This window comes from Chiloscyllium punctatum, chromosome 29 (assembly GCF_047496795.1).
Source record: "Chiloscyllium punctatum isolate Juve2018m chromosome 29, sChiPun1.3, whole genome shotgun sequence".
In the NCBI taxonomy this organism is placed as follows: domain Eukaryota; kingdom Metazoa; phylum Chordata; class Chondrichthyes; order Orectolobiformes; family Hemiscylliidae; genus Chiloscyllium; species Chiloscyllium punctatum.
The window spans coordinates 77,605,133-77,624,817 of record NC_092767.1 but is presented as its reverse complement, the minus strand read 5'-3'; the positions used below and the strand labels follow the sequence as shown (position 1 = coordinate 77,624,817).

Below are 19,685 nucleotides of genomic sequence, written 5' to 3'. Positions count from 1 at the left end.
CCCAGTATTTCCCAATCTGACGCTGTTTTACCCCGATCGCTGTAACCCCAGTATTACCCAATCTGACCCTGTTTTACCCCGATGGCTGTAACCCCAGTATTACCCAATCTGACCCTGTTTTACCCCGATTACCGTAACCCCAGTATTTCCCAATCTGACCCTGTTTTACCCCGATTGCTGTAACCCCAGTACTAGCCAATCTGACCCTGTTTTACCCCGATTGCTGTAACCCCAGTATTTCCCAATCTGACCCTGTTTTACCCCGATTACTGTAACCCCAGTATTTCCCAATCTGACCCTGTTTTACCCCGATTGCTGTAACCCCAGTATTTCCCAATCTGACCCTGTTTTACCCCGATTACTGTAACCCCAGTATTTCCCAATCTGACCCTGTTTTACCCCGATCACTGTAATCCCAGTATTTCCCAATCTGACCCTGTTTTACCCTGATTACTGTAACCCCAGTATTTCCCTATCTGACCCTGTTTTACCCCGATTACTGTAACCCCAGTATTACTCAATCTGACCCTGTTTTACCCTGATCGCTGTAACCCCAGTATTTCCCAATCTGACCCTGTTTTACCCCGATCACTGTAACCCCAGTATTGCCCAATCTGACCCTGTTTTACCCTGATTACTGTAACCCCAGTATTACCCAATCTGACCGTGTTTTACCCTAATTACTGTAACCCCAGTATTTCCTAATCTGACCCTGTTTTACCCCGATCACTGTAACCCCAGTATTACCCAATCTGACCCTGTTTTACCCCGATTACTGTAACCCCAGTATTTCCCAATCTGACCCTGTTTTACACCGATTACTGTAACCCCAGTATTTCCCAACCTGACGCTGTTTTACCCCGATCGCTGTAACCCCAGTATTACCCAATCTGACCCTGTTTTACCCCGATGGCTGTAACCCCAGTATTACCCAATCTGACCCTGTTTTACCCCGATTACTGTAACCCCAGTATTTCCCAATCTGACCCTGTTTTACCCCGATTGCTGTAACCCCAGTACTAGCCAATCTGACCCTGTTTTACCCTGATTACTGTAACCCCAGTATTACCCAATCTGACCCTGTTTTACCCCGATTGCTGTAACCCCAGTACTACCCAATCTGACCCTGTTTTACCCCGATTACTGTAACCCCAGTATTTCCCAATCTGACCCTGTTTTACCCCGATCACTGTAATCCCAGTATTTCCCAATCTGACCCTGTTTTACCCTGATTACTGTAACCCCAGTATTTCCCTATCTGACCCTGTTTTACCCTAATTACTGTAACCCCAGTATTTCCCAATCTGACCCTGTTTTACCCCGATCACTGTAACCCCAGTATTTCCCAATCTGACCCTGTTTTACCCTGATTACTGTAACCCCAGTATTACCCAATCTGACCCTGTTTTGCCCCGATTACTGTAACCCCAGTATTACCCAATCTGACCCTGTTTTACCCTGATTACTGTAACCCCAGTATTATCCAATCTGACCCTGTTTTACCCTGATTACTGTAACCCCAGTATTACCCAATCTGACCGTGTTTTACCCCGATCACTGTAACCCCAGTATTTCCCAATCTGACCCTGTTTTACCCTGATTACTGTAACCCCAGTATTACCCAATCTGACCCTGTTTTACCCCGATTACTGTAACCCCAGTATTACCCAATCTGACCCTGTTTTACCCCGATTACTTTAACCCCAGTATTACCTAATCTGACCCTGTTTTACCCCGATTACTGTAACCCCAGTATTTCCCTTTCTGACCCTGTTTTACCCCGATCACTGTAACCCCAGTATTTCCCAATCTGACCCTATTATACCCCGATCGCTGTAACCCCAGTATTTCCCAATCTGACCCTGTTTTACCCCGATCGCTGTAACCCCAGTATTTCCCAATCTGACCCTGTTTTACCCCGATTACTGTAACCCCAGTATTTCCCAATCTGACCCTGTTTTACCCTGATCGCTGTAGCCCCAGTATTTCCTTATCTGACCCTGTTTTACCCTGATTACTGTAACCCCATTATTACCCAATCTGACCCTGTTTTACCCCGATCGCTGTAACCCAGTAATACCCAATCTGACCCTGTTTTACCCAAATTACTGTAACCCGAGTATTACCCAATCTGACCCTGTTTTACCCTAATTAATGTAACCCCAGTATTTCCCAATCTGACCCTGTTTTACCCCGATCACTGTAACCCCAGTATTTCCCAATCTGACCCTGTTTTACCCTGATTACTGTAACCCCAGTATTTCCCAATCTGACCCTATTTTACCCCGATAGCTGTAACCCCAGTATTTCCCTATCTGACCCTGTTTTACCCTGATTACTGTAACCCCAGTATTACCCAATCTGACCCTGTTTTACCCTGATTACTGTAACCCCATTATTACTCAATCTGACCCTGTTTTCCCCCGATTACTGTAACCCAGTAATACCCAATCTGACCCTGTTTTACCCCAATTACTGTAACCCGAGTATTACCCAATCTGACCCTGTTTTGCCCCGATTACTGTAACCCCAGTATTACTCAATCTGACCCTGTTTTACCCTGATCGCTGTAACCCCAGTATTTCCCAATCTGACCCTGTTTTACCCCGATCACTGTAACCCCAGTATTGCCCAATCTGACCCTGTTTTACCCTGATTACTGTAACTCCAGTATTACCCAATCTGACCGTGTTTTACCCCGATCACTGTAACCCCAGTATTTCCCAATCTGACCCTGTTTTACCCTGATTACTGTAACCCCAGTATTTCCCAATCTGACCCTGTTTTACCCCGATCACTGTAACTCCAGTATTTCCCTATCTGACCCTGTTTTACCCTAATTACTGTAACCCCAGTATTTCCCAATCTGACCCAGTTTTACCCCGATCACTGTAACCCCAGTATTTCCCTATCTGACCCTGTTTTACCCTAATTACTGTAACCCCAGTATTTCCCAATCTGACCCAGTTTTACCCCGATCACTGTAACCCCAGTATTTCCCAATCTGACCCTGTTTTACCCTGATAACTGTAACCCCATTATTACCCAATCTGACCTTGTTTTACCCCGATCGCTGTAACCCAGTAAGACCCAATCTGACCCTGTTTTACCCCAATTACTGTAACCCGAGTATTACCCAATCTGACCCTGTTTTACCCCGATTACTGTAACCCCAGTATTACTCAATCTGACCCTGTTTTACCCCGATTCCTGTAACCCCAGTATTGCCCAATCTGACCCTGTTTTACCCCGATTACTGTAACCCCAGTATTTCCCAATCTGACCCTGTTTTATCCTGATCGCTGTAACCCCAGTATTTCCCAATCTGACCCTGTTTTACCCCGATCACTGTAACCCCAGTATTACCCAATCTGACCCTGTTTTACCCCGATTGCTGGAACCCCAGTACTACCCAATCGGACCCTGTTTTACCCTGATTACTGTAACCCCAGTATTACCCAATCTGACCCTGTTTTACCCTAATTACTGTAACCCCAGTATTTCCTAATCTGACCCTGTTTTACCCCGATCACTGTAACCCCAGTATTTCCCAATCTGACCCTGTTTTACCCTGATTACTGTAACCCCAGTATTACCCAATCTGACCCTGTTTTGCCCCGATTACTGTAACCCCAGTATTTCCCAATCTGACCCTGTTTTACCCTGATTACTGTAACCTCAGTATTACCCAATCTGACCCTGTTTTACCCCGATCACTGTTACCCCAGTATTTCCCAATCTGACCCTGTTTTACCCTGATTACTGTAACTCCAGTATTTCCCTATCTGACCCTGTTTTACCCTAATTACTGTAACCCCAGTATTTCCCAATCTGACCCAGTTTTACCCCGATCACTGTAACCCCAGTATTTCCCAATCTGACCCTGTTTTACCCTGATTACTGTAACCCCAGTATTACCCAATCTGACCCTGTTTTGCCCCGATTACTGTAACCCCATTATTACACAATCTGACCCTGTTTTACCCCGATCGCTGTAACCCAGTAAGACCCAATCTGACCCTGTTTTACCCCAATTACTGTAACCCGAGTATTACCCAATCTGACCCTGTTTTACCCCGATTACTGTAACCCCAGTATTACTCAATCTGACCCTGTTTTACCCCGATTCCTGTAACCCCAGTATTGCCCAATCTGACCCTGTTTTACCCCGATTACTGTAACCCCAGTATTTCCCAATCTGACCCTGTTTTACCCTGATCGCTGTAATCCCAGTATTTCCCAATCTGACCCTGTTTTACCCCGATCACTGTAACCCCAGTATTACCCAATCTGACCCTGTTTTACCCCGATTGCTGTAACCCCAGTACTACCCAATCTGACCCTGTTTTACCCCGATTACTGTAACCCCAGTATTTCCCAATCTGACCCTGTTTTACCCCGATCACTGTAACCCCAGTATTTCCCAATCTGACCCTCTTTTACCCTGATTGCTGTAACCCCAGTATTACCCAATCTGACCCTGTTTTACCCCGATCACTGTAACCCCAGTATTTCCCAATCTGACCCTGTTTTACCCTGATTACTGTAACCTCAGTATTACCCAATCTGACCCTGTTTTACCCCGATTACTGTAACCCCAGTATTACCCAATCTGACCCTGTTTTACCCCGATTACTGTAACCCCAGTATTACCCAATCTGACCGTGTTTTACCCCGATTACTGTAACCCCAGTATTTCCCTATCTGACCCTGTTTTACCCCGATCACTGTAACCCCAGTATTTCCCAATCTGACCCTATTTTACCCCGATCGCTGTAACCCCAGTATTTCCCAATCTGACCCTGTTTTACCCAGATTACTGTAACCCCAGTATTTCCCAATCTGACCCTGTTTTACCTTGATCGCTGTAACCCAGTAATACCCAATCAGACCCTGTTTTACCCCAATTACTGTAACCCGAGTATTACCCAATCTGACCCTGTTTTACCCCGATTACTATAACCCCAGTATTACTCAATCTGACCCTGTTTTACCCCGATTACTGTAACCCCAGTATTGCCGAATCTGACCCTGTTTTACCCTGATCTCTCTAACCCCAGTATTACCCCATCTGACCCTGTTTTACCCTGATCGCTGTCACCCCAGTATTTCCCAAACTGACCCAGTTTTACCCCGATTACTGTAACCCCAGTATTTCCCTATCTGACCCTGTTTTACCCTGATTACTGTAACCCCAGTATTACCCAATCTGACCCTGTTTTACCCCGATTACTGTAACCCCAGTATTTCCCAATCTGACGCTGTTTTACCCCGATCGCTGTAACCCCAGTATTACCCAATCTGACCCTGTTTTACCCCGATGGCTGTAACCCCAGTATTACCCAATCTGACCCTGTTTTACCCCGATTACTGTAACCCCAGTATTTCCCAATCTGACCCTGTTTTACCCCGATTGCTGTAACCCCAGTACTAGCCAATCTGACCCTGTTTTACCCTGATTACTGTAACCCCAGTATTACCCAATCTGACCCTGTTTTACCCCGATTACTGTAACCCCAGTATTTCCCAATCTGACCCTGTTTTACCCCGATCACTGTAATCCCAGTATTTCCCAATCTGACCCTGTTTTACCCTGATTACTGTAACCCCAGTATTTCCCTATCTGACCCTGTTTTACCCTAATTACTTTAACCCCAGTATTTCCCAATCTGACCCTGTTTTACCCCGATCACTGTAACCCCAGTATTTCCCAATCTGACCCTGTTTTACCCTGATTACTGTAACCCCAGTATTACCCAATCTGACCCTGTTTTGCCCCGATTACTGTAACCCCAGTATTACCCAATCTGACCCTGTTTTACCCTGATTACTGTAACCCCAGTATTATCCAATCTGACCCTGTTTTACCCTGATTACTGTAACCCCAGTATTACCCAATCTGACCGTGTTTTACCCCGATCACTGTAACCCCAGTATTTCCCAATCTGACCCTATTTTACCCTGATTACTGTAACCTCAGTATTACCCAATCTGACCCTGTTTTACCCCGATTACTGTAACCCCAGTATTACCCAATCTGACTCTGTTTTACCCTGATTACTGTAACCCCAGTATTACTCAATCTGACCCTGTTTTACCCTGATCGCTGTAACCCCAGTATTTCCCAATCTGACCCTGTTTTACCCCGATCACTGTTACCCCAGTATTGCCCAATCTGACCCTGTTTTACCCTGATTACTGTAACCCCAGTATTTCCCTATCTGACCCTGTTTTACCCTAATTACTGTAACCCCAGTATTTCCCAATCTGACCCAGTTTTACCCCGATCACTGTAACCCCAGTATTTCCCAATCTGACCCTGTTTTACCCTGATTACTGTAACCCCAGTATTACCCAATCTGACCCTGTTTTGCCCCGATTACTGTAACCCCATTATTACCCAATCTGACCCTGTTTTGCCCCGATCGCTGTAACCCAGTAAGACCCAATCTGACCCTGTGTTACCCCAATTACTGTAACCCGAGTATTACCCAATCTGACCCTGTTTTACCCCGATTACTGTAACCCCAGTATTACTCAATCTGACCCTGTTTTACCCCGATTCCTGTAACCCCAGTATTGCCCAATCTGACCCTGTTTTACCCCGATTACTGTAACCCCAGTATTTCCCAATCTGACCCTGTTTTACCCTGATAGCTGTAACCCCAGTATTTCCCAATCTGACCCTGTTTTACCCCGATCACTGTAACCCCAGTATTACCCAATCTGACCCTGTTTTACCCCGATTGCTGTAACCCCAGTACTACCCAATCTGACCCAGTTTTACCCCGATTACTGTAACCCCAGTATTTCCCAATCTGACCCTGTTTTACCCCGATCACTGTAACCCCAGTATTTCCCAATCTGACCCTCTTTTACCCTGATTACTGTAACCCCAGTATTACCCAATCTGACCCTGTTTTACCCTAATTACTGTAACCCCAGTATTTCCCAATCTGACCCTGTTTTACCCCGATCACTGTAACCCCAGTATTTCCCAATCTGACCCTGTTTTACCCTGATTACTGTAACCCCAGTATTACCCAATCTGACCCTGTTTTGCCCCGATTACTGTAACCCCAGTATTACCCAATCTGACCCTGTTTTACCCTGATTGCTGTAACCCCAGTATTACCCAATCTGACCCTGTTTTACCCCGATCACTGTAACCCCAGTATTTCCCAATCTGACCCTGTTTTACCCTGATTACTGTAACCTCAGTATTACCCAATCTGACCCTGTTTTACCCCGATTACTGTAACCCCAGTATTACCCAATCTGACCCTGTTTTACCCCGATTACTGTAACCCCAGTATTACCCAATCTGACCGTGTTTTACCCCGATTACTGTAACCCCAGTATTTCCCTATCTGACCCTGTTTTACCCCGATCACTGTAACCCCAGTATGTCCCAATCTGACCCTGTTTTACCCTGATCGCTGTAACCCCAGTATTTCCCATTCTGACCCTGTTTTACCCCGATCACTGTAACCCCAGTATTACCCAATCTGATCCTGTTTTACCCCGATCACTGTAACCCCAGTATGTCCCAATCTGACCCTGTTTTACCCCGATCACTGTAACCCCAGTATTTCCCATTCTGACCCTGTTTTACCCCGATCGCTGTAACCCCAGTACTACCCAATCTGATCCTGTTTTACCCCAATCACTGTAACCCCAGTATGTCCCAATCTGACCCTGTTTTACCCCGATTACTGTAACCCCAGTATATCCCATTCTGACCCGTTTTACCCCGATCACTCTAACCCCAGTATTTCCCAATCTGACCCTGTTTTACCCCGATCACTGTAACCCCAGTATTACCCAATCTGATCATGTTTTACCCCGATCACTGTAACCCCAGTATGTCCCAATCTGACCCTGTTTTACCCCGATCACTGTCACCCCAGTATTTCCCATTCTGACCCTGTTTTACCCCGATCGCTGTAACCCCAGTACTACCCAATCTGACCCTGTTTTACCCCGATTACTGTTAACCCAGTATTACCCAATCTGACCCTGTTTTACCCTGATTGCTGTAACCCCAGTATTTCCCAAACTGACCCTGTTTTACCCCGATTACTGTAACCCCAGTATTTCCCTATCTGACCCTGTTTTACCCTGATTACTGTAACCCCAGTATTACCCAATCTGACCCTGTGTTACCCCGATTACTGTAACCCCAGTATTTCCCAAACTGACCCTGTTTTACCCCGATTACTGTAACCCCAGTATGTCCCAATCTGACCCTGTTTTACCCCGATTACTGTAACCCCAGTATTACCCAATCTGACCCTGTTTTACCCCGATCACTGTGACCCCATTATTACCGAATCTGACCCTGTTTTACCCTGATGAGTGTAACCCCAGTATTTCCCAATCTGACCCTGTTTTTCCCTGATTACTGTAACCCCAGTATTTTCCAATCTGATCCTGTTTTACCCCGATCACTGTAACCCCAGTATGTCCCAATCTGATCCTGTTTTACCCTGATCGCTGTAACCCCAGTATTTCCCAATCTGACCCTGTTTTACCCCGATTAATGTAACCCCAGTATTACCCAATCTGATCCTGTTTTACCCTGATTGCTGTAACCCCAGTATTTCCTAATCTGACCCTGTTTTACCCCGATTACTGTAACTCCAGTATTTCCCAATCTGACCCTGTTTTACCCCGATCACGGTAACCCCAGTATTTCCGTATCTGACCCTGTTTTAACCCGATTACTGTAACCCCAGTATTTCCCAAACTGACCCTGTTTTACCCCGATCACTGTAACCCCAGTATTACCCAATCTGACCCTGTTTTACCCCGATTGCTGTAACCCCAGTACTACCCAATCTGACCCTGTTTTACCCTGATTACTGTAACCCCAGTATTACCCAATCTGACCGTGTTTTACCCAGATTACTGTGATCCCAGCATTACCTAATCTGACCCTGTTTTACCCCGATCACTGTAACCCCAGTCTTACCCAATCTGACCCTGTTTAACCCCGATTACTGTGACCCCAGTATTACCTAATCTGACCCTGTTTTACCCTGATCACTGTAACCCCAGTATTACCCAATCTGACCCTGTTTTACCCCGATTACTGTAACCCCAGTATTTCCCAATCTGACCCTGTTTTACCCCGATTACTGTGACCCCAGTATTACCTAACCTGACCCTGTTTTACCCCGATCACTGTAACCCCAGTCTTACCCAATCTGACCCTGTTTAACCCCGATTACTGTGACCCCAGTATTACCTAATCTGACCCTGTTTTACCCCGATTACTGTAACCCCAGTATTTCCCAATCTGACCCTGTTTTACCCCGATTACTGTGACCCCAGTATTACCTAACCTGACCCTGTTTTACCCCGATCACTGTAACCCCAGTATTACCCAATCTGACCCTGTTTTACCCCGATTACTGTAACCCCAGTATTACCCAATCTGACCCTGTTTTACCCTGATTACTGTAACCCCAGTATTACCCAATCTGACCCTGTTTTACCCTTATCGCTGTAACCCCAGTATTTCCCAAACTGACCCTGTTTTACCCCGATTACTGTAACCCCAGTTTTTCCCAATCTGACCCTGTTTTACCCTGATTACTGTAACCCCAGTATTACCCAATCTGACCCTGTTTTACCCCGATTACTATAACCCCAGTATTTCCCAATCTGACCCTGTTTTACCCCGATCACTGTAACCCCAGTATTTCCCAATCTGACCCTGTTTTACCTCGGTTACTGTAACCCCAGTATTACCCAATCTGACCCTGTTTTACCCCGATTACTGTAACCCCAGTATTTCCCAATCAGACCCTGTTTTACCCTGATTACTGTAACCCCAGTCGTTCCCAATCTGACCCTGTTTTACCCCGATTACTGTAACCCCAGTATTACCCAATCTGACCCTGTTTTACCCCGATTACTGTAACCCCAGTATTTCCCAATCAGACCCTGTTTTACCCCGATTACTGTAACCCCAGTATTTCCGAATCTGACCCTGTTTTACCCTGATTACTGTAACCCCAGTCGTTCCCAATCTGACCCTGTTTTACCCCGATCACTGTAACCCCAGTATTACTCAATCTGACCCTGTTTTACCCCGATCACTGTAACCCCAGTCTTACCCAATCTGACCCTGTTTCACCCCGATTACTGTAAGCCCAGTATTACCCAATCTAACCCTGTTTTACCCCGATCACTGTAACCCCAGTATTACCCAATCTGACCCTGTTTTACCCCGATCACTGTAACCCCAGTATTACCCAATCTGACCCTGTTTTACCCTGATCGCTGTAACCCCAGTATTACGCAATCTGACCCTGTTTTACCCTGATTACTGTAACCCCAGTATTACCCAATCTGACCCTGTTTTACCCCGATCACTGTAACCCCAGTATTTCCCTATCTGACCCTGTTTTACCCTGATTACTCTAACCCCATTATTACCCAATCTGACCCTGTTTTACCCCGTTTACTGTAACCCCAGTATTTCCCAATCTGACCCTGTTTTACCCCGATCACTGTAACCCCAGTATTTCCCTATCTGACCCTGTTTTACCCCAATTACTGTAACCCCAGTATTTCCCAATCTGACCCTGTTTTACCCCGATCGCGGTAACCCCAGTATTTCCCAATCTGTCCCTGTTTTACCCCGATTAATGTAACCCCAGTATTTCCCAATCTGACCCTGTTTTACACCGATTACTGTAACCCCAGTATTTCCGAATCTGACCCTGTTTTACCCTGATTACTGTAACCCCAGTATTACCCAATCTGACCCTGTTTTACCCCGATCACTGTAACCCCAGTATTACCCAATCTGACCCTGTTTTACCCCGATTACTGTAAGCCCAGTATTACCCAATCTGACCCTGTTTTACCCCGATTACTGTAACCCCAGTATTACCCAATCTGACCCTGTTTTACCCCAATCGCTGTCACCCCTGTATTACCCAATCTGACCCTGTTTTACCCCGATTACTGTAACCCCAGTATTACCCAATCTGACCCTGTTTTACCCCGATTACTGTAACCCCAGTATTTCCCAATCTGACCCTGTTTTACCCTGATTACTGTAACCCCAGTATTACCCAATCTGACCCTGTTTTACCCCGATCAATGTAACCCCAGTATTACCCAATCTGACCCTGTTTTACCCCGATCACTGTAACCCCAGTATAACCCAATCTGACCCTGTTTTACCCTGATTACTGTCACCCCAGTATTTCCCAATCTGACCCTGTTTTACCCCGATTGCTGTAACCCCAGTACTACCCAATCTGACCCTGTTTTACCCCGATTACTGTAACCCCAGTATTTCCCTATCTGACCCTGTTTTACCCTGATTACTGTAACCCCATTATTACCCAATCTGACCCTGTTTTACCCCGATTGCTGTAACCCCAGTACTACCCAATCTGACCCTGTTTTACCCCGATCGCTGTAACCCCAGTATTACCCAATCTGATCCTGTTTTACCCCGATCACTGTAACCCCAGTATGTCCCAATCTGACCGTGTTTTACCCCGATCACTGTAACCCCAGTATTACCCAATCTCATCCTGTTTTACCCCGATTGCTGTAACCCCAGTACTACCCAATCTGACCCTGTTTTACCCCGATCACTGTAACCCCAGTATGTCCCAATCTGACCCTGTTTTACCCCGATCACTGTAACCCCAGTATTACCCAATCTGATCCTGTTTTACCCCGATCACTGTAACCCCAGTATTTCCCAATCTGACCCTGTTTTACCCCGATCACTGTAACCCCAGTATGTCCCAATCTGACCCTGTTTTACCCCGATCACTGTAACCCCAGTATTACCCAATCTGATCCTGTTTTCCCCCGATCACTCTAACCCCAGTATTTCCCATTCTGACCCTGTTTTACCCCGATCACTGTAACCCCAGTATTACCTAATCTGATCCTGTTTTACCCCGATCACTGTAACCCCAGTATGTCCCAATCTGACCCTGTTTTACCCCGATTACTGTAACCCCAGTATTTCCCATTCTGACCCTGTTTTACCCCGATCACTGTAACCCCAGTATTACCCAATCTGATCCTGTTTTGCCCCGATCACTGTAACCCCAGTATGTCCCAATCTGACCCTGTTTTACCCCGATCACTGTAACCCCAGTATTTCCCATTCTGACCCTGTTTTACCCCGATCACTGTAACCCCAGTATTACCCAATCTGACCCTGTTTTCCCCCGATCACTCTAACCCCAGTATTTCCCATTCTGACCCTGTTTTACCCCGATCACTGTAACCCCAGTATTACCTAATCTGATCCTGTTTTACCCCGATCACTGTAACCCCAGTATGTCCCAATCTGACCCTGTTTTACCCCGATTACTGTAACCCCAGTATTTCCCATTCTGACCCTGTTTTACCCCGATCACTGTAACCCCAGTATTACCCAATCTGATCCTGTTTTACCCCGATCACTGTAACCCCAGTATGTCCCAATCTGACCCTGTTTTACCCCGATCACTGTAACCCCAGTATTTCCCATTCTGACCCTGTTTTCCCCCGATCACTCTAACCCCAGTACTACCCAATCTGATCCTGTTTTACCCCAATCACTGTAACCCCAGTATGTCCCAATCTGACCCTGTTTTACCCTGATTACTGTAACCCCAGTATTTCCCATTCTGACCCTGTTTTACCCCGATCACTCTAACCCCAGTATTTCCCAATCTGACCCTGTTTTACCCCGATCACTGTAACCCCAGTATTACCCAATCTGATCGTGTTTTACCCCGATCACTGTAACCCCAGTATGTCCCAATCTGACCCTGTTTTACCCCGATCACTGTCACCCCAGTATTTCCCATTCTGACCCTGTTTTACCCCGATCGCTGTAACCCCAGTACTACCCAATCTGACCCTGTTTTACCCCGATTACTGTAATCCCAGTATTACCCAATCTGACCCTGTTTTACCCTGATTGCTGTAACCCCAGTATTTCCCAAACTGACCCTGTTTTACCCCGATTACTGTAACCCCAGTATTTCCCTATCTGACCCTGTTTTACCCTGATTACTGTAACCCCAGTATTACCCAATCTGACCCTGTGTTACCCCGATTACTGTAACCCCAGTATTTCCCAAACTGACCCTGTTTTACCCCGATTACTGTAACCCCAGTATGTCCCAATCTGACCCTGTTTTACCCCGATTACTGTAACCCCAGTATTACCCAATCTGACCCTGTTTTACCCCGATTACTGTAACCCCAGTATTACCCAATCTGACCCTGTTTTACCCCGATCACTGTGACCCCATTATTACCGAATCTGACCCTGTTTTACCCTGATGAGTGTAACCCCAGTATTTCCCAATCTGACCCTGTTTTTCCCTGATTACTGTAACCCCAGTATTTTCCAATCTGATCCTGTTTTACCCCGATCACTGTAACCCCAGTATGTCCCAATCTGATCCTGTTTTACCCCGATTAATGTAACCCCAGTATTACCCAATCTGATCCTGTTTTACCCTGATTGCTGTAACCCCAGTATTTCCCAATCTGACCCTGTTTTACCCCGATTACTGTAACTCCAGTATTTCCCAATCTGACCCTGTTTTACCCCGATCACGGTAACCCCAGTATTTCCCAATCTGACCCTGTTTTACCCCGATTACTGTAACCCCAGTATTTCCCAAACTGACCCTGTTTTACGCCGATCACTGTAACCCCAGTATTACCCAATCTGACCCTGTTTTACCCCGATTGCTGTAACCCCAGTACTACCCAATCTGACCCTGTTTTACCCTGATTACTGTAACCCCAGTATTACCCAATCTGACCCTGTTTTACCCAGATTACTGTGAACCCAGCATTACCTAATCTGACCCTGTTTTACCCCGATCACTGTAACCCCAGTCTTACCCAATCTGACCCTGTTTAACCCCGATTACTGTGACCCCAGTATTACCTAATCTGACCCTGTTTTACCCTGATCACTGTAACCCCAGTATTACCCAATCTGACCCTGTTTTACCCCGATTACTGTAACCCCAGTATTTCCCAATCTGACCCTGTTTTACCCCGATTACTGTGACCCCAGTATTACCTAACCTGACCCTGTTTTACCCCGATCACTGTAACCCCAGTCTTACCCAATCTGACCCTGTTTAACCCCGATTACTGTGACCCCAGTATTACCTAATCTGATCCTGTTTTACCCTGATTACTGTAACCCCAGTATTACCCAATCTGACCCTGTTTTACCCCGATTACTGTGACCCCAGTATTACCTAACCTGACCCTGTTTTACCCCGATCACTGTAACCCCAGTATTACCCAATCTGACCCTGTTTTACCCCGATTACTGTAACCCCAGTATTACCCAATCTGACTCTGTTTTACCCTGATTACTGTAACCCCAGTATTACCCAATCTGACCCTGTTTTACCCTTATCGCTGTAACCCCAGTATTTCCCAAACTGACCCTGTTTTACCCCGATTACTGTAACCCCAGTTTTTCCCAATCTGACCCTGTTTTACCCTGATTACTGTAACCCCAGTATTACCCAATCTGACCCTGTTTTACCCCGATTACTGTAACCCCAGTATTTCCCAATCTGACCCTGTTTTACCCCGATCACTGTAACCCCAGTATTTCCCAATCTGACCCTGTTTTACCTCGGTTACTGTAACCCCAGTCGTTCCCAATCTTACCCTGTTTTACCCCGATCACTGTAACCCCAGTATTTCTCAATCTGACCCTGTTTTACCCCGATCAGTGTAACCCCAGTCTTACCCAATCTGACCCTGTTTCACCCTGATTACTGTAACCCCAGTATTACCCCAGCGCCACATTACACTGCCTCCTGTCTGCCAGTGCTGGTATTGTTGCCTGATGATTTATGCAGTGATCCCTGTCATGTTCTGGCTCCTGGGTCCGATGCACAGAGGTGGAATTTGAATACAGTTTTTACAAAAAAAATCTGAAGTTGTGTTTGATGGTGACTTTGGGGTCACTCATATTCTGTTGGGAGATTCAGCAGCCATCCTTACCCAGTCTGGCCTCCATGTGACTCCAGGTGCAGTTGGCTCTGAGCTGCCCCAGGGCAAATTAGCAATGGGCATCAAAACGTGGTCCCTTAATAAATAACAAAAATAATTAGCTGCTTTGCCCCTTGCACCCCTCTCCAGGTCTGGCTCATCCATTCCCCGTTCCCCTATCCCTGATGTTCCTCATTCACTTCTCCAGATGCTGTCGTTACTTATTCTCTCGGTTTCTGACTGAGCATCGAATCTAAAGGCCAATTTTCCAAGGAGTTATTTAAGGCACTGTATTAAACTCCTTGACAACATTTTTTGAGGGAGAGCTCGTCCTGTAGTAATTAGACTCCGAGTTTCGGGATCCAGATGTTATAATCCAGCCTACATTTCCTTTCGTGGTTTGCCATGTTACATTTCCAGTGTGACCCAGGGTGAACCTGGAGCACTCTCTCCAGGGAAGTGGAGTTTACTCAGGGGCAGTCAGGACTGCGGTTACACACACATACACACTCTCTCACACACACTCACACTCACATGCTCTCACTCTCACACACATACCCTTACACTCACACTCACATGCTCTCTCTCTCACACACACACACACACACACACAAACTCACAAACATACACACACAAACACTCACACACACACACACACTCTCTCACACACACTCACACTCACACTCACATGCTCTCACTCCCACACACACCCTTACACTCACACTCACATGCTCACTCACACTCACACTCACACAAACTCACAAACATACACACACAAACACTCACACACACACACACTCACATACACACACACACACTCACATACACACACACACTCACAAAAACACACACACAAACACACACACACACTCACAATCACAATCACACGCGCACACACTCACACAGTCACAAACACACACACATACACACACACATGCTCACACACACTCACGCACTCACAAACACACACACATACACACGCATGCTCACACCCTCACACTCACACTCACACACTCACACACACACTCACATACACACTCACACACTCACAAACACACTCACATACACACATGCTCACACACACTCACACTCACTTACACACACTCGCACTCACAAACACACACACATACACACACATGCTCACACCTTCACACTCACACTCACACTCACAAACACACTCACGCACTCACAAACACACACACGCACACACTCACATACACACTCACACTCGCAAACACACTCACGCACTCACAAACACACACACATACACACACATGCTCACACTCACACACTCACACTTACGCACTCACACTCACAAACACACTCACACACTCACCAAGCCCATTGTAATGATGTGTCACAGCTCACAGCGAACCTTCAGTTCAAGGTCACTCTGTAACGATTCAACCAAGAGTTCACGCTCCTGGGTCTGCCTGAAATACTTCCTGTCTCCGTGATGTGGAGGAGCCGGTGTCGGACTGGGGTGGACATAGTTAAAACTCACCCAACACCAGCTTATAGACCAACAGGTTTAATTGGAAGCACAAGCTTTTGGAGCGCTGCTCCTTCATCAGGTGGTTGTGGGGTATAAGGTTGTAAGATACAGAATTTATAGCAGCAGAATTGCAGTGTCTTGGAATGTAATATTAAACACATTTAGCTTAAGTGTTTATCTTTTAGAGTGACCACGTTAGTTTCAGTTCCTTGATATGTAAATCCCAGAACTTTTGTAAAGTTACATTCTCAAGATGACACCTATTGTTAAAAGCTATCTCAGCTCAGGTGTGAGGTTAAAGTCTGCCTGTGCCCCAATGTTAGGTCAGACTGATTCTATTTCTAAAGTGGGACTTACACAACCTTACATCAATTTATTCAGTTTTTGAGCAAAATAAAATGTAATTCTGCAAGCACAAATTCAACCCTCAAATGTATGTGTGTGTGTGTATACGTGTGAGAGAGTGTATAGTGTAATGGGGTCCCCTGTAGTGTGACATGACCCCAAGGTCCCGATTGAGCCACTCCCAATGAGGACCGAACTTGGCTATCAGCCTCTACTCAGCCACTCTGTGTTGTTGCCTGTCCCAAAGTCCACCTTGGAGGATGGTCACCCAAAGGTCCGAGGCCAAGTGTCCCTAACAGCTGAAGTGTTCCCCATCTGGGAGGGTACACCCCTGCCTGATGATTGTTGTGCGTACAACAGCCTGACCTAACACTGGGACACAGACAGACTTTCACCTCACACCTTCAATATTGTTAAAAGCTATCTTGAGAATTTTAAAAATCACACAACACCAGGTTATAGTCCAACAGGTTTAATTGGAAGCACTAGCTTTCGGAGCAACTGCAATTCTGTTGCTATAAATTCTGTGTCTTATGATCCTGCTCCACAACCACCTGATGAAGGAGCAGCGCTCCGAAAGCTAGTGCTTCCAATTAAACCTGTTGGACTATAACCTGGTGTTGTGTGATTTTTAACTTTGTACACCCCAGTCCAACACCGGCATCTCCAAATCATATCTTGAGAATGTAACTTTACAAAAGTTCTGGGATTTACATATCAAGGAACTGAAACTAACGTGGTCACTCTAAACGATGAAAGGTGTAAGCTAAATGTGTTTAATATTACATTCCAAGACACTGCAATTCTGTTGCTATAAATTCTGTGTCTTATGATCCTGCTCCACAACCACCTGATGAACGAGCAGCGCTCCGAAAGCTAGTGCTTCCAAATAAACCTGTTGGACTATAACCTGGTGTTGTGTGATTTTTAACTTTGACCTATCTTTGTGTGTTTGACTCTCTCTCTCTCTCTTTTTCTTTGTCTGTCTGCCTCCTCCTTTCAGTTTAGCTGCCTCTTTCTCTCCAACTCCTGCCTCAATTTGGGGGTGGCACGGTGGCTCAGTGGTTAGCACTGCTGCCTCTCAGCGCCAGGGACCCGGGTTCAATCCCAGCCTCGGGCGACTGTCTGTGTGGAGTTTGCACATTCTCCCTGTGTCTGCGTGGGTTTCCTCTCACGATCTAAAGGATGTGAAGGTGAGGGTGGATTGGCCGTGGGATATTGCCCCATAGTGTTCAGGGATGTGCAGGCTAGGTGGATTAGGTAGGTAGGGCAATGGGTCTGGGTTGGTTACTTTTTGGAGGGTTGGTGTGAGCTTGTTGGGCCGAATGGCCTGTTTTCACACTGTAAGGGTTTTATGAGCCGTTGTTTTCTTATTCCCTCTCTCCATTTCTTTTCATTTCTCTCTCTGTGCCTCTATTGTTCCTTTCTCTCTACATCTTTCTTTCACCATCCCCCTCTCTCTATATTTTTCTTTGTCTCTCCATCTTTCTTTCTCTCCCACCATCTCTCTCCTTCTCCGTCATTCTCTCTCTCCATCTTTATCAGTTTCTCTCTCTCCCTCCATCTCTCTCCCTCCCCCCCTTCATCTCTCTATCTCTCCCTCCATCTATCTCTATCACTCACTCACTCCCTCTAATTCTCTCTTCTCTCTCACCCTCCATCTCTCTCTCCCTCTCTGTCCTTCTCCAACTCTCTCCCTCCATCTCTCTCTTTCTCCGTCATTCCCTCTCTCCATCTTTATCAGTTTCTCTCTCTCTCCCTCCATCTCTCTCCTTCGCCCCTCCCTCCATCTCTCTTTCTCTCCCTCTTCCTCCGTCTCTCTCTCTTCATCTCTCTATCTCTCCATCTCTATCTCTCCATCTCTATCTCTCCCTCCATCTATCGCTACCACTCACTCTCTCCCTCCAACTCTCTCTTCTCTCTCCCACACTCCATCTCTCTCTCCCACCCTCCATCTCTCTCTCCCACCCTCCATCTCTCTCTCCCACCCTCCATCTCTCTCTCCCACCTTCCATCTCTCTCTCCCACCCTCCATCTCTCTCTCCCACCTTCCATCTCTCTCTCCCACCCTCCATCTCTCTCTCCCACCTTCCATCTCTCTCTCCCACCCTCCATCTCTCTCTCCCTCTCTCCATCTCTCTCTCCCACCCTCCATCTCTCTCTCCCACCCTCCATCTCTCTCTCCCTCTCTCCATCTCTCTCTCCCACCCTCCATCTCTCTCTCCCACCCTCCATCTCTCTCTCCCACCCTCCATCTCTCTCTCCCTCTCTCCATCTCTCTCTCCCACCCTCCATCTCTCTCTCCCACCTTCCATCTCTCTCTCCCACCCTCCATCTCTCTCTCCCACCCTCCATCTCTCTCTCCCACCCTCCATCTCTCTCTCCCACCCTCCATCTCTCTCTCCCACCCTCCATCTCTCTCTCCCTCTCTCCATCTCTCTCTCCCCCCTCCATCTCTCTCTCCCACCTTCCATCTCTCTCTCCCACCCTCCATCTCTCTCTCCCTCTCTCCATCTCTCTCTCCCACCCTCCATCTCTCTCTCCCACCTTCCATCTCTCTCTCCCACCCTCCATCTCTCTCTCCCACCCTCCATCTCTCTCTCCCTCTCTCCATCTCTATCACTCTATCTCCCTCTCTCTCATTCTGTCTCTATTACAATGGCGCCCCCTGCTGCTCACTCTCTCTGGCCCAGAATCTCTGTGTTTTCCTCGGAATGTCTGTTCGGCTGGAGCTGTGTGCCTGGGTTTTGGTGTCAGCTCTGGCACTGAGAGAGAGAGAGAGATGGGGGAGAGGGGAAGAGCGAGAGAGAGAGAGTGTGAGGGAGAGAGT

The 19,685-nt window shown here is 46.7% G+C and overlaps 1 protein-coding gene across 3 annotated transcripts in view; it reads left to right on the top strand.

Moving 5' to 3' along the window:
* The window catches only part of LOC140454634 (uncharacterized), a 222,696-nt gene that overhangs the window by 140,326 nt on the left and 62,685 nt on the right, over window positions 1–19,685 (top strand). The window lies entirely within an intron of this gene.